Raw genomic sequence first — 15,528 nt, 5'->3', positions numbered from 1 at the left:
TATATGCTGCTATTAGTAAAGTACCCACTTCACCTGTTACACTTTTAGTTTCTCATTGGCTTAGTATACCAAGTCTTCAGGGACCAGTAGGATGTACTTCACTTATCACACATCTAGCCATTAATCTTCACTTACTAGAAAACTCATCGTTGGATTTCATAGAGGAATTAAGAATTTACCATGGCTATGACACATTTAGACAAGCTCGGATGTTAAAGAAAGAGGGGAATGTAATGTATATGCTATATGATGATAAAGGCAAGATTCAGTTACCTAACCCGAACCTTGGCCTCTACATTGTTCAAAATCTTTTGATTGAGATTGCAGCAACACCAGTGAACCAGAGAGCTCCACAGCGAGTGGCATCTGAAAGGATGACCACCCATCGAGAACGCATCTGGTATGGAGCTGACCCTGGACCAGAAGAAGCAGCGCACCTGCATTATTGCGATTACAACCCTCGAGTCCTTCGAGACCCATGGCTTCGTCATGCGCAACCACAAGAGCCAACAGAGGAGACATGGCCGGAGAGCCAAGATCACCAGTGGGCAAACCCGCCTTTTCATACGGGCAGGTACTCCACTGATCCATATGGAGCTTCAGGATCCAGACCTCCGCCCCAATTTGATGCAGGACGATACTCCGACGCCTCCTACGCTTTCACGAATGACTACTATCAAGAGGCCGGTGCTTTCTTCACCCGTACTGACAACACCCTCCTCGACATCCAAAACACGCAAGCAGAACATGGAAGACTCCTGGAAGAGCAACAAAAATGGAACCAGGACCATGCCGCTGCAGTAGAAGAGCTGAGACAAGATACAACAACAATGAACAACAACAGCACAACCATGATGCGGTTCTGGAACATCGGATAAGACCGACATCAACATCCAGCTTGGGGGAGTTCCTCCCCAATTTATCAAGTAAGTTTTTATTTGCTTTTCTTATTTATTCCTTTCTATTTTAGTTTTTTATCTTAAAAGGAAAAACTTAGAAAACCTAATAAATATTTTCTTGCTTTAATTTACTGCATTTTATAAACATGAAAACAAAATAAAAAGAGTGTGTAGATAAGTGTGCTTTATTTTCTTGCTAAGTTTAATCTCTAGAAAAATAAAAAAGACCAAAAAGATGCATAATGGAAATGATGAGCAGTTGCTCTGTTTGCTTACTTTCATGTACCTAGCTTTTATATTAGAGTTCTTCCAGGAATTACTAAAACTAAAATTACTACCTTTAAAGCATAAAACTAAAGTCTAGGTAAGAGAAAAGCATGATATAAAGTTGAGCTCCTGTTTATCTTGTTCCTACTACACTAAGTTCTGGAGATTTATTTTAAAACTTACAAATCACATGATGAGTTCCTAGCATAACAAATTACCTACCACAGCCATACTTGCTATAACATCTTTTACTATATTTACATTGAGTTTGATCGAGCTGTGTAGACCCTTAGGAGCTTTTCATGTGGTTAAATTAAGATATTCACTTGCACCTCTACTACACCATCCATCACCATTCATTAAAATTGCTAAAAATATTATCACTCACTGTCCCAAATATTGTTATTCTCTCTCTCTAAAAAGATTCAATGCAGAAGAGGCATGGGTTATGAAAAAATATGTGAGGAAATAAAAAGGGGCAAGTGCCCGGAACCTCGAAAAAGAAAGAAAAAGAGTGAGACGAGAGGTAAAAATGGACAAGTGTCCGAAGTAGAATTAGGGGTACAAAAATGCCCACTTGAGCGGAAAAAATGGACAATTGTCCGACAGTAGAATTAGGGGTATCTACTACCCACCTGAAAAAAAAGAAGAAAAAGAAAAAGAGATAGCCCATGTTCTCCCAAAACAAAGATCAAAGAAGAGGAGAGATACCAATATGAGGAGCAATGAGAAGTAAGTTTTATTATCACTTACACATTTTTACCATCACTATCATTTACTCCATCACACATGCACATCTTCATTTAATTATATGCTGAGTTCCTTTGGATCCATAGCTCGATTAGACAACATATGAGCTGTTTTTTTTCACTCCTATGAGCTCCACTTAAATATTCCATTAGCTATAGGTAAGTGACATTTTGGTAAGGATCCACAAATACTACATATAGAGAGACTTGAGAGAGTCATTGCTGGGAACTCTGAGTTTTATTTTGAAAAATTATGAAAAACTCTGGAACAAAGGTGAACTATAGACAGGAGGAATAGTGCTTGACTTAATTATTTTGTCTTTCGATCACTTAAGATTTAAGTGCAGGTACTAAACTCCATAACATTTCACTCTAATCTGGAAGAATTTTTAAAAGCATGTGTGCCTGTCAGGAAAGAAAACATCGAAGCAACTCCTGATCCGTCTGAGTTTAGCTATTTGCTTAGGGACGAGCAAAGGGTAAGCTTGGGGGAGTTTGTTGACGGTCCTTAAGTACTAAAATTAATAATCAAATAAACATGGAAAAGGATCAATATGAAACAAACATCTAGAATTAGGGTTTTATCTGACAGAATTCCACGAGCTTTGGTGTTTATCTATTTCTGCAGGGGTTATCAGAGAATATGGAGAGAAGGCCCACATGTCATGTTTACAACGAGATAATTATGTGTCGCGCAATTTTCCTCAATCTAGAAGAATCCAGAAGCCACGGGAACGAACGAGAGCACGATCGGGCTCGGGGGCAGGGCGGCCGCCCACCCCCCTTGGGCGCCCGCCCAGGGTTGGAGGCCAATCGGGACTCTGTTTCGGGACTACGCTCCACCGACCTAAAGAATCAATCTAAACCATACAATCTAGGTCGGTTTGATCCAATGGCTCACGTTCACTTGAGGGGACTATAAAACCAGACCCCCTGGCCCCTAGGGGAAAAGAGAAAAAATCATTATGCAGAGGTAGCCATCAAAGTTAGGGTTTAGAGCTTCTCTCCCACAGAGAATTAGAATTAGCTACTCCCTAATCCTTCAAGTTTAGAGGTTTGATTAGATAGCAATTAGAGAAGTAGAGCACTACGCTCTGGATTCGGATCTTCGGTAATAAAGATTGGTATTATTCATATCTTTCTCTAATTCTTTGTTCTAATTGCATTATGTCTCTAATTATTATGTTCTTAGTTTGCTATAGTTCTATATTTGATATAGTTATGATTGATAATGAGTTTATGTATAAGTTTGCAAAGCGCTTAGCTCTTGACGCGAGTGAGTTAGGTGATAGATCACATGTGAGCGTGGTGCTTAGATGTTATTTATCTGCAAATGTATCCTATTGGCCGGGTCGTGTGGTAGTTCACGATAGTGACAGCTTCGTTGATTCTTATATAGTCCACCCTCCGTTGATAGGACAGGCAGAACCGGTATTGTGGAGTAAGTCATGCGATGCTCTGATTTACTTTATCAATGTTCCTTATACATGAATCAAGAGTCTTTTATGCTATATATGATCTTGTAGATAACTAGAGTAGATTATGACTTAGTAGTTAGTAGATAACTTAGAATCCATTCTCTAGCTAATCCGACATCACCTACATATATGAGGAGTAGTCTATTTTCTAATCGCTATGTTATTTATCCCTTGAACTTATAATTCATTATCATTATCTTTATGGTTTACCCCCTGCTAAAGTAAGTGACTGTGTGACGAGTTTCTCATTAGTAATCATGTTCTTGCAAGTTTATATCTAGTCTATGCCTTGATAGATTTTGCCCTTAATTTAATCTCCTTAGATCCCTTGAGCAAAATTATAAATAACGATACCTGGAATACTTATCCTGGTGAAATGCTACAATGAGGTGTTTTATCTGTGCGCTTGCGGATAGAATAGATTATTTTCTAGAGAGCCTTTACATTTATAAATACCTTTGTACACTCTGGCACCATGCTGGGGATGACAACCTAGTATCTAAGTGGTGTTAGCTAGTGTCAACAATCTCCAAACAGACCAATCCGAGCTTCCACCTGAGCCCTTTAACCTAGGAGTACCATTGGTTGCATCAAAAATGGTTTCTTAGCATATGGTGCATTAGGCAACAACCGTGCACCTATCTTGCATCAAAACTAACACTATCTCTAAACAGAGCGAAGCAAGATTTCATATGACACATGTCATCTAGGAGTTCCATCAGGTGCGTCCAAATTAATTTCCAAGCATATGGTACGTTCCATGCAAACCGTGCATCCTATCTTGGATCAAGATTAGCACTATCCCTAAACAGACTGAACTGAGCTCCCACTTCAGCCTCTTCACCTTGGAGTATCAACAGGTGCGTCCAAAATGGTTTCTTAGACTATAGTGCATTAGGTGCAAACTGGGCACCTATCTTACACTAAAACTAACACTATCTTCAAATAGACCGAAACGAGATTCCATATGACACATGTCATCTAGCAGTTCCATCGGGTGCGTCTAAATTGATTTCTGAGCATATGATACATTCAATGCAAACCGTGCAACTATCTTGCATCATGTTTAGCACTGTCTCTAAACAGACCGAACCAAGCTTCCACTTGAGCCTCTTCACCTTGGAGTACCAATTGGTGCGTTCAAAATGGTTTCTTAGACTATAGTGCATTAGGTGCAAACTCTGCACCTATCTTGCACCAAAACTAACACTGTCTCCAAACAGAACGAAGCGAGATTCCATATGACCCATGTCATAGGAGTTCCATCAGATGCGTCCAAATTGATTTCCGAGCATATGTTACATTCCACGCAAATTATGCACCTATCTTGCATCAAGATTAACACTATCTCCGAACAGACCAACCAGAGCTTCCACTTGAGCCCTTTAAACTAGGAGTACCACGGGTGCGACCAAAAATGGTTTCATAGCCTATGGTGCATTAGACACAAACCGTGCACATATCTTGCATCGAAACTAACACTATCTCCAAACAGACCGAAGCGAGATTTCTTATGACACAAATCATCTAGGAGTTCTATCGGGTGCGTCCAATTTTATTTCTAAGCATACGGTATGTTCCATGCAAACCGTGTATCCTATCTTCGATCAAGAATAGCACGATCTCCAAACAGACCAAACCAAGCTTCCACTTGAGCCCCTTTACCTAGGAGTACCATTGGGTGTGTCCTAAGTGGTTTCATCACCCATAGTGCACTAGGCACAAATCGTGCACCTATCTTGCACTGAAACTAACACTCTCTCTGTGGGGGTATAAACCCCTATACCCTCACGGCTAGACTTGGGCCAGGAGGCTTGGCCCATTACGAGGCAAGTCCGAGGCTTGATCCAACCGTTTGAAGTTTTGCGCAAGGAAACAAGACGTGGAGATCAAGCAGGATTCTAGTCAGTTAGAATAGGAATTGATATCAAACTATCTATGGCAATTGTAACTGACTAGGATTTGTTTCCAGAGTTGTAACTCTGCCCTCCGGACTATATAAGGAGGGGCAAGGGACCCCCCTAGATCATATGATTATCTCAACACAAATCAATACAACAAGACGCAGGACGTAGGTACTACGCTCACACGGCGGCCGAACCAGGATAAAAAGCTTGTCCGTGTCTTGCGTCACCATCGAGTTCGTAGCTTGCACACCGTCTACCAATAAACTACTGCCGTGGGTATACCCAAGGTAGACTGCCGACCAGCTTTCGTCGACAGTGGTGCGCCAGGTAGGGGTTGTGCGTACAGCTTTTCCGGCGAACAAGATGGTCATCGTTCCAGCTTCCGCGGCCGTGCCTGAAGGCCTCACGTTCACTGTCGGCCAGATTACGTGGACGACTCACGGCGGTGGTCTCACGACCACGGTTTCGGAAGAAACCCAGATCCGATCTAGGACGACGGCGGCATCTGCTCCGACCACACTGACACCGAGCACTCGACCACCGCTTCCTCGCTAGAAGGGAAAGAAGGTCGATGGCTCGGACCTCTTCCGAGCCCTTGATCGCGCCGATCTCAAGCTTCTCGAAGCTTCCCGACTAGTAGATGGGATCTCGCGCCAGTCCGATCAAGCCGCGCCAACGGATTTTTTCAACTCCTGCCGGCCAACGCGTGTCATCACACACGAACGGCTGGGTACGTCTCTGACGATAACTTCCACCCCCTCAGGACGGTCCGTCGAACTCAAGGCTAATCCAGATCAAGGTTCCCCTTACGGGCTAAACAACTCAGTCGTTCACTATTCACGGCACGTCCAATCCCTTTTCAACGGGGCAGGTTGGTTGCCAAAACAGAGCGGTCGACCAGCTCGTCACTACGTCAACATGGTGACGATCCGAGAACTCCAGCACTGGATCCATTCCCACCGAAGTTATAAACTCCGAGGACGAAGACTACAACCTAGACTTGCCACCGTATCCTCCGGGTTTCTCTCGCTTCCCGGTCATTCCACCCCGGCGAGGAGACCTCGTCTTCAATGTCAGCGGCGATGAACCGGTCGTCGATGGAGAGACAGACGAGTACAGGCAGCTCCGCGAGCAGCGCAATGCCGACCGCGCCCGACGACGCGCGGACGACGAACGACAACTCCCGCCGCATAACCTCAACGACGCTTTTGACATGGTCGGGGATCAGCAAGTCTACAAAACGCCAAGTGCTAACGTGGCTGTTGCCATGGCAAACCTAGATCGACTCCCTGATACTCCCGAGTGCCAGGGTGTCCGATCCAGCGTACGTGCGCATCTGATCGCCGCGATGGGACAGACAGCCAACTTGCTTAAAAGGGTCCAAGCTATCTCCTACGCAGAGGTCTCCTCCGACCAGACTCATCGCAGCCGGACCTCACCACAACCCAGCGAGCACCACCGTAGCCGTTCCCCCAACAATCGTCGAAAGGGTTCACGGCGTGACAACGGTGGTCGGGACGCCGGTGGCTACCGCGAGCAGAATCGTGGGCATGGTCAGGAAGTAAACCAGGACAGGGATCTTCGATACAACAACCCTCCCAAGGACGCCCGAGACCGCATCAACAGGCGCGCCACGGAGAGAGCGGTGCACGAAAACCTGCGTCGCATTGAGTACGATACAACACATGGTCCTCCGGGCCTGAGACAGTTTTCCTCACACCTTCGCCAGGTCGTGTGGCCCCGTAATTTTAAGCTCAAGAAAATCAAAAAAATACGACGGCAAGGAAAACCCAGAAAACTGGATCACTCTCTATGAGATTGCAGTCCGCTCAGCAGCAGGAGATGAGCACGTCATGGCCCACTACTTCCCGGTCGTCCTCGACCAGGCTGGTCATCAATGGCTCCTGGGCCTGCCTGAAGACTTTCGATTCCTGGGAAGAACTGTGCCAAGCGTTTATCGACAATTTCATCGCTACCTGCGAGCAGCCTGGGAACAAGTACGACCTCAAGAGGATAAGGGACAGGAAAAACAAGCCTCTGCGCGATTACATCCGACGATTCTTGGATATGCGTCTTAAGATCCTAGAAATTTCCCACGACGAGGCCATATCTGCCTTCATCAAAGGGCTACGCTTCCACGAAGCACTGAGGAACAAGCTACTGCGCAAAAGGCCAACGACGATGGCCGAGCTCCTTGCCACGGCTAAAAATTACGCCGACGTCGATGACGCAGAAAAACTCATCCGGGACGATGCGAGAGGTCCCGACCAGCCTCCTCGATGAGACGACAGTCGTGGTCGTTTTGACAATAGGAACCATCGTCGCCTCGACAACCGTGACCACAGAGAAGGTTGGGACAGGCAGCGTGACAATCGTGATGACTTCAGAGGCAAGCACCCTCGCGACCACGACCACGAGGTGAATATGGTCAAGCGTCCCAACGGGCGGCGAGACTACCAGGAAGACTACAACAAGACGTTGAAGGGGCCATGCCAACTGCATCCAAAATCCAACCACACGATTGAGGAATGTCACGTCCTCAAAAGCATCTACACGTGATGGGCTGCTCAAGACGACCCCGCCAAGAAAAACGGGAAACAGGACGGGCGCGATCACGAAGACGAGGACGAGGACCAGGATAGGGACCCACGACACCAGTATGTCAGTCCCACCGACGTGGTCCACTCCATCTTTGGGGGCAAGGTCTCCATCGAGTCTAAGCGAGAAAGAATGCTCTTAAAGAGAGCCTGCCTCAACATAGACAGCACAAATAACCTGATCGCCGATCCGAAATTTCCTCCCTGGTCGCACAGGGAGATCTCTTTCAGCAGGAAGGATCAGTGGGCCGCCGTCCTGGAGCCAGGACGTTTCCCTCTAATCTTGGATCCTTGCATCAACAGCATCAGATTCGAGCGCGTGCTCGTCGACGGGGGAAGCTCCGTTGACATCCTCTTTCGCAATAGCTTGCCTGCCCTGAAGATAACCCCGGCACAGCTAAAGCCCTACGACGCTCAATTCTGGGGAGTCCTGCCAGGTCAAAGTTCAGTACCCCTCGGATAGATAACGCTGCCTGTCCAGTTCGGAACATCCGACCACTTTTGAACAGAGTTCGTCAACTTTGTGGTCACCGACTTTGATGGAACTTACCATGCAATACTAGACCGACCATCACTGACAAAGTTCATGGCAGTTCCACATTACTCATACCTGGTCCTCAAAATGCCTACAGAGAAGGGCGTCCTAACTGTCAGGGGCAATGTCTACACCACATACACTTGCGAGGAAGAAAGCTTCAAGATCACCGAAGCAATTGATCTTTCAATCTGCATGGCAGAAACAGCAGCCCAAGCTGCACAGCTCCCTCCCGACCAGCTCCGACTACCCGAGCAGGAGACCGCTAGGAAGAATTCAAAGTCCAAAGAATACAAGGAAGTACAGCTGGTCGATGGCAGCCCCGAGAAGATGGCCATCATCGGGGCCAATCTGGACCCTAAATAGGAAGACGCGCTCGTCAGGTTTCTAAGGGACAACATGAGCGTTTTCGCATGGAAACCCGCAGACATGCCCGGCGTCCCACGAAACCTGATCGAGCACTCCTTAAACATCTCGAAGACCGCAAGACCCATCAAGCAAAAGCTTCGACGGTTCGCTTGTGACAAAAAGGAGGCTATTAGGACAGAAATAACACGGCTTCTAGTAGCCGGATTTATAAAAGAAGTGTATCATCCCGATTGGCTCGCCAATCCGGTTCTTGTACGCAAAAAGAATAATGAATGGAGAATGTGTGTTGATTACACTGATCTCAATAAACACTGTCCTAAAGATCCTTTCGGTCTCCCTCGCATCGACGAGGTGGTCGACTCAATGGCCGGATGCGAACTCCTCTCCTTTCTAGACTGCTACTCTGGTTATCACCAGATCTCGCTAAAGGAAGATGACCAAATCAAAACATCTTTCATCACTCCTTTCGGCGCATATTGCTACACGACCATGTCCTTTCGACTCAAAAACACCGGAGCCACCTATCAACGGGCCATCCAGCAATGCCTCCACGACGAGATTCGCGATGACCTCGTCGAGGCTTATGTAGATGACGTCGTAGTCAAAACAAAGGATGCGAGCACTCTAATCGGCAATGTAGACCAAACTTTTAGGGCACTAAACAAATACAAGTGGAAGCTTAACCCCAAAAAGTGCATCTTTGGGGTCCCCTCCGGTCTACTGCTCGGCAACGTCGTCAGCCGCGACGGCATACGGCCGAATCCTACAAAAGTAAAAGCAGTGCACGACATGCGACCACCTAAGAACGTCAAGGATATTCAGAAGCTCATCGGATGTATGGTTGCCCTTAGTCGTTTCATCTCTAGACTGGGAGAAAAAGGCCTCCCCTTCTTCAAACTCTTGAAGGCGTCGGAAAAATTCTCCTGGACAGAGGAAGCTGACGCTGCGTTCACCCAGCTCAAGACCTTCCTCACCTCACCGCCTGTTCTCACAGCCCCTCAGCCCAACGAAGACCTACTCCTTTACAACGCAGCAATAGATAGAGTTGTCTCTACGGCAATAGTGGTCGAGCGAGACGAGCCAGGCCACGTCTACAAGGTCCAAAGACCTGTTTATTTCATAAGCGAAGTCTTAAATGAGTCCAAGACCAGGTATCAGAAGCTCATATACACCATCCTAATAACGTCGAGGAAGCTAAAGCACTACTTCGACGGCCATCGGGTCTTGGTAACCACCAGCTTCCCTCTGGGGGACATTCTGCGCAACAAGGACGCCAACGGCAGAATTGTAAAATGGGCAATGGAATTATGCCCATTCTCCCTGGATTTTCAGAGCCGCACCACCGTCAAGTCCCAGGCCCTGGTCGATTTCATCGCAGAGTGGATGGACCTAAACGAGCCTTCCGTTTCCGACATTTCCGACCACTGGTCAATGTTCTTCGACGAGTCCTTGAACATCAACGGCGCCGGTGCTGGGATACTTTTCGTGTCGCCTAACAAGGACAAACTACGCTACGTCCTTAGGATCCTCTTTCCGACGTCAAGCAACGTCGCTGAGTACGAAGCATGCCTACACGGCATACGACTAGCCGTCGAACTGGGAGTCAAATGCCTCTACATCCATGGCGACTCTGCCTTAGTCATCAACCAGCTCAACAAGGAATGGGACACAACCCACGAGAAGATGGACCTCTACTGCAAAGAAATCCGCAAATGGGAATCCAACTTCTACGGCATAGAATACATCCACGTGGTCCGGGATAAGAACCAGGCAGCGGATGCGCTGTCAAAGTTAGGGTCATCTCACGCCCAGATCCCGCAAGGCGTTTTCGTTCAGGACATCCACGCGCCAAGTGTGGGCACAGACCTGGTCGAAAAACAACCTAATGAGGCAATGCTCATAAGTGACACTACTTCGGTAACCTGCAGCCGTGACTGGCGTGCCCCTTCATTAGGTATATATTGGATGGATCGGGCTTTCAAGATAAAACGGAGAACGAGCGCCTCATTCGACGATCCAAGAATTACATACTTGTGGATGGCAAACTTATGCGAAAAAACGCAAGTTCCGAAGTGCTGCTCAAATGCATATCCCAAGATGATGGCATCAAGCTCTTAAATGACATACACGCCGGATCCTGCGGCAACCACGCGGCCTCCAGAACACTGGTCGGAAAGGCCTTCCGAGTAGGTTTTTACTGGCCAACCGCGATCGCCGACGTCAAGAAACTGGTCCGACATTGTGAAGGATGCCAGTTCTTTGCTAAGAGGACCCACGTAACTGCTCACGAGATTCAAACTATTCTATCGTCCTGGCCTTTCGCCTGCTGGGGCCTCGACATGATCGGGCCATTTAAACCGGCTCCCGGCAACTTCAAGTTCGTCTTCGTGCTAATCGACAAATTCTCGAAGTGGATCGAATACATGCCGCTGGTCAAAGCAACCTCCGAGAAGGCCGTGGAGTTCCTTAATCAAATCATACACAGATTCGGGTTACCCAATAGTATAATCACTGACTTGGGCACTCAGTTCACTGGCACTACGTTCTGGGACTTCTGTGATGACAGGGGCATAGTCATAAAGTATGTGTCAGTAGCTCATCCACGGGCAAACGGTCAAGTAGAGCGCGCGAACGGAATGATTATTGATGCCCTAAAGAAAAGGTTATACACTGTGAACGACAGAGCACCTGGACGATGGATGAAAGAGTTACCAGCTGTGGTCTGGGGTCTCCGAACACAGACCAGTCGCAATACAAGCGTGTCACCCTACTTCATGGTTTATGGCTCCGAGGCAGTGCTCCCATCTGATGTAACCTTTGGATCTCCAAGAGTCGAACATTTCGACCAGTCAACAGCTGACATCGCCAGGGAGCTTGAAATCAACTGCATGGAGGAAAGGCGTCTAATCTCATGTCTTCGAACAGCGAAGTATCTCGAAGCCATCAGGCGGTACCACAATAGGAACGTCAAAGACCGTTCCTTCGTGGTCGGTGATCTGGTACTCAAATGGAAAACAAGCCAGGAAGGAACGCACAAGTTATCCATAACTTGGGAAGGACCCTTTGTGTTTGCCGAAGTCACACGCCCTACATCTTACAGACTGGCGTATCCAGACGGAACACGCCTGCCTAATTCTTGGCACATAGACAAACTGCGCCGTTTCTATCCATAAGTTTCAGCACCTTTTGCTTGTAAGTTTCTTATAATTAGCAATAATAAAAGTTCTCCTTTTCGTATATATTTCTACACGCAGAGTTTTCGACGAGCACAATAATCTTCCTCGGAGGCGAAGACCTTTAACGATTATTAATCAAACACAGTGATACATCACTCAGATAACATTGCAGCACTCGAAATCATGGTCATGACAAATCAAACTTTATTACAAACTTTACATACAGAGTTTACAATAAAACACCCCTCTGGGTGGTTCCTAGTCTACTCCTACAGACTACTCTACAGGCCTACTGCTCGGGATGATCACCCGCTCGGCCTTGCTGCCCAGTCGGAGGGGTCGGGGCCACCGGCGCCTGGCTGGTCGAGACCACAGGCGTCGACCGCCCATCTCCGGCAATGGACGCTCCCGACAACTCTCTGGCTGACCTATCTGACCCCGGCTGGTCAGGGGGCGTGGCCGTCCCGCAGAGGTTGATGTCGCCGATCACCGTCGACGACAAGTCAAGCAGGCCAACACGAAGGTCGTCTGCCTCCTGCGGACCAACCTCCTTGGGGTACCCCTCTCCAGTAGGGACAGGTCGACAAGAGGATAGTGGGCGCGCACCATGCTGAGGACGTGCGTGCCGGTGAATTCCCCGGTGTCCTTGACGAACTGCTGGAGCCAGTCCCACGCCCGTTGCACCTTCTCGATTGGCGTCAGCTTTGGCGTGCGAGGCTGGTCTTCAGGGAGCTCGGGGCTGATCAAGTCAAGAACCGGGGCCAATCCTTTCCAAAGCTTGATGTAGTTGGTCTTCTAGGAGTCCCGGTCCTTGATCAGCTCGTCTAAATGCTTTTTGGTATTCACCTTGAGCACTACAAACCAAGCAGCAGGTCAGTTCGTAAAGGAACATTGAGCCACCAAAGAAAAAAGGGGTAGCACGGTTATCACCAGATAACCCCCGATTCCTATTGCTTAGTTCCTCGCCAGCTCGGCGCCCGGTCTCCAGCGCCCCAGCAAGCTTCTAGCCGAGCTGCTCCTTCTCTTGCCGGAGGCGTGCAACCTCCTCCTCCAAGTCTGCATGAACAATCCCTGGTCAACAAAACTAACTACGTGGCTACATACAGCTGCTCGGAATACGCGACTGACCTCTCCTTTGCCGATCCTGGTCGGCCAACCGTCGATTGAGGTCGAGAAGGCGCTCTTCTTGAACACTCATCTCGGCCGTCTTCTCCTCGGCTTCCGACCGAAGCCGATCCACCTCCGCGGACAGGGCCTTGTTCTCGGCCACGATGCCCTCAATCTGGTCGAAGCACCTTTTCCGGTACTTCACCGTTTTCATTGCACCCTACAAGAACAATACATACTGAATTCAGGAATACTGCACATAAGCGTTGAGCAGTGCAAAGGACCACTTACCTTAACCTTGTCCACAAGACGCTTCGCTGCGCGCTCCACCCTCGCGGCCTCCTCCGTCTCCGCGAGCTCTTCATGTCCAATGAAGTGGTCCCCGCGTTGGCGCCACACGTAGACGTGCTGGCGACCATCACGGGGACGACCTTGGATCTCCTCCACTTCATCGTCGGAGGCCGCCCAGGTCTCCTCGTTCGCCGCACTGCCACCTGCCGTGGTCGCAGGCATCACTGAACCCTGACCCAGCCCGGGGAAGCCTACAGGCGAAGAGGTCCCTGCTCAGGGCAGGGTTGGGACTCCCCTTTCTTCGGCTGGTGGAGGAGTCGAGGCTCTGCTTTCCTCCTCCACAACGTTGCTCAGGGGAGGTGTCCTCGTGGCTTCCTCGTTCCTCGTAGGGATGCTCGCCGTGGCCCCTGCCGGGGCTAGATGCTCCTCGATGCTCTCAGCCGCAGTCGTCACCGCGGGCTGCTCCGTGGTCTGTGGCGCGGCGTCCCCAACGGCAGCTACAGGCTCGGCCGCCCTCTGGCCAGCAATGTGGTCAGGGTCGACGTCTGATGCCGCGCTAACAACAAGACGACGTTTAAACAATGTCAAAAACAGCAACAAAACGCAAAAAATCGCAGTACGAAAGTAAGATTGAAAACTTACAGGTCACAGCGCCTGTGTGTCGCGGTGAACCTCCTCCTGGTTCTACCGAGCGGTGCTTGCGCCCCCGTCTCTACGACGCGCGTCGGCTCGACGTGCGGTGCAGGAGGGTCGCTGGTCATCCGACCAGTGGTGGTAGGCGCAACGTCCAGACGACTGCGCGGCCTCCTCGTCGTCGTCGTCGTCGTCGGTGATCCGGACGAGCCGACGGCGCTTTGGCGCCTGGCTGCTCTCTGCAGGCAGCGCTTCCGCAGGGGAGGGGTCCACTGCCAGTGGCCTTTTCCCCGCCACTCTGTGTTCGGTGGCCGGGGCGGGATGGTTCTGCTCCTCCTCACTGCTGGTGTATTGAGCACACCGAGCAGCGTCGTCTTCTGGCGGGTCTACCCCCAGGGGATTCTCCAGGCCAGGTGCCAGTGATACGTACACTGTGCACCGGTGAACGTCGCCAATCTGCAGCAAAAATAAAAGACAAATCAACAACTAGGAGAACAAGTACTCAGAAAGCAAAATCAGTTCGCAACATTACCTTAGGAGCGGGTCGCCCCAGCTTGAAGGCCTGCATCCGATCACCACTCCGGACGAAGTTGTCGTCTGCAAAGTTGAACAATTCGTTCAACAGCTGTTGCACTTCAGCCTTCTCCAGAACTTCAGGACTCGTTCTGGTCGGGTCCTGGCTCCCCGCGTACTCGTACGCCGAGTGTACCCTTTTCTTGCAGGGCATCACCTGACGACAGATGAAGTTGCGGACCACACCTTGCCCGTCCAAACGGGACCAGTCGATCAGCTTCATCAGGTCTTCTACCTAACCAGCGAACTGCGGGCGGTCTGTCCAACTGACCCTCTTCTCGGGAAGTAGCCCACGTCGCAGAACGTGGAGCTGCCCGGCTCTTCCCTGACGTAGAACCACTTCTTGTACCATTCGGTGAGAGAAGTATTCCACAGGCAGTTGAGATACCGGTTCTTCATTCCGTCACGCAGATTGAGGTATACTCCACCTGCAATCTTGGAGCCTCCAACTGCTCCTTTCTTCCTCAAACAGAAAAGGTAGCGAAAAAGATCGAAGTGCGGCTCTATCCCAACATAGGCCTCGCACAGATGGATGAAGGTGGAAATAAGAAGAATGGAGTTTGGGTGCAGATTGCAGATCCCGATCTCATAGTAAAGAAGGAGACCCTAGAGAAAAGGATGGACAGGAATCCCAAAGCCCCTCTTGAAAAAATCTTCACAAACCACGATCTCACCGGCACGAGGGTCGGGGTAGCTCTCCCCTTCTGGCGCCCTCCAGCCGCCGAGCTCTTGGCTGTGCAGCAGCCCCATGCCGACGAGGTCGTTGAGGGACCTCACACTGCTCTGGGACTTCTTCCACTCTTTCGCCATCAGCTCGGCCCTTTTCTTGGAGTCACTCTTCGCCATTGACACTGCGAGAACGACTACGAGTTTGGAGAACTGGTGGTGATTGCAAAAGGCAGGACTGGCAAGAGTGGAAAGCTAGAAGGCAATGGCAGGGTAAAGAA

Source organism: Sorghum bicolor, chromosome 10, assembly GCF_000003195.3.
Source record: "Sorghum bicolor cultivar BTx623 chromosome 10, Sorghum_bicolor_NCBIv3, whole genome shotgun sequence".
In the NCBI taxonomy this organism is placed as follows: Eukaryota; Viridiplantae; Streptophyta; class Magnoliopsida; order Poales; family Poaceae; genus Sorghum; species Sorghum bicolor.
This window is presented reverse-complemented; position numbering follows the sequence as displayed.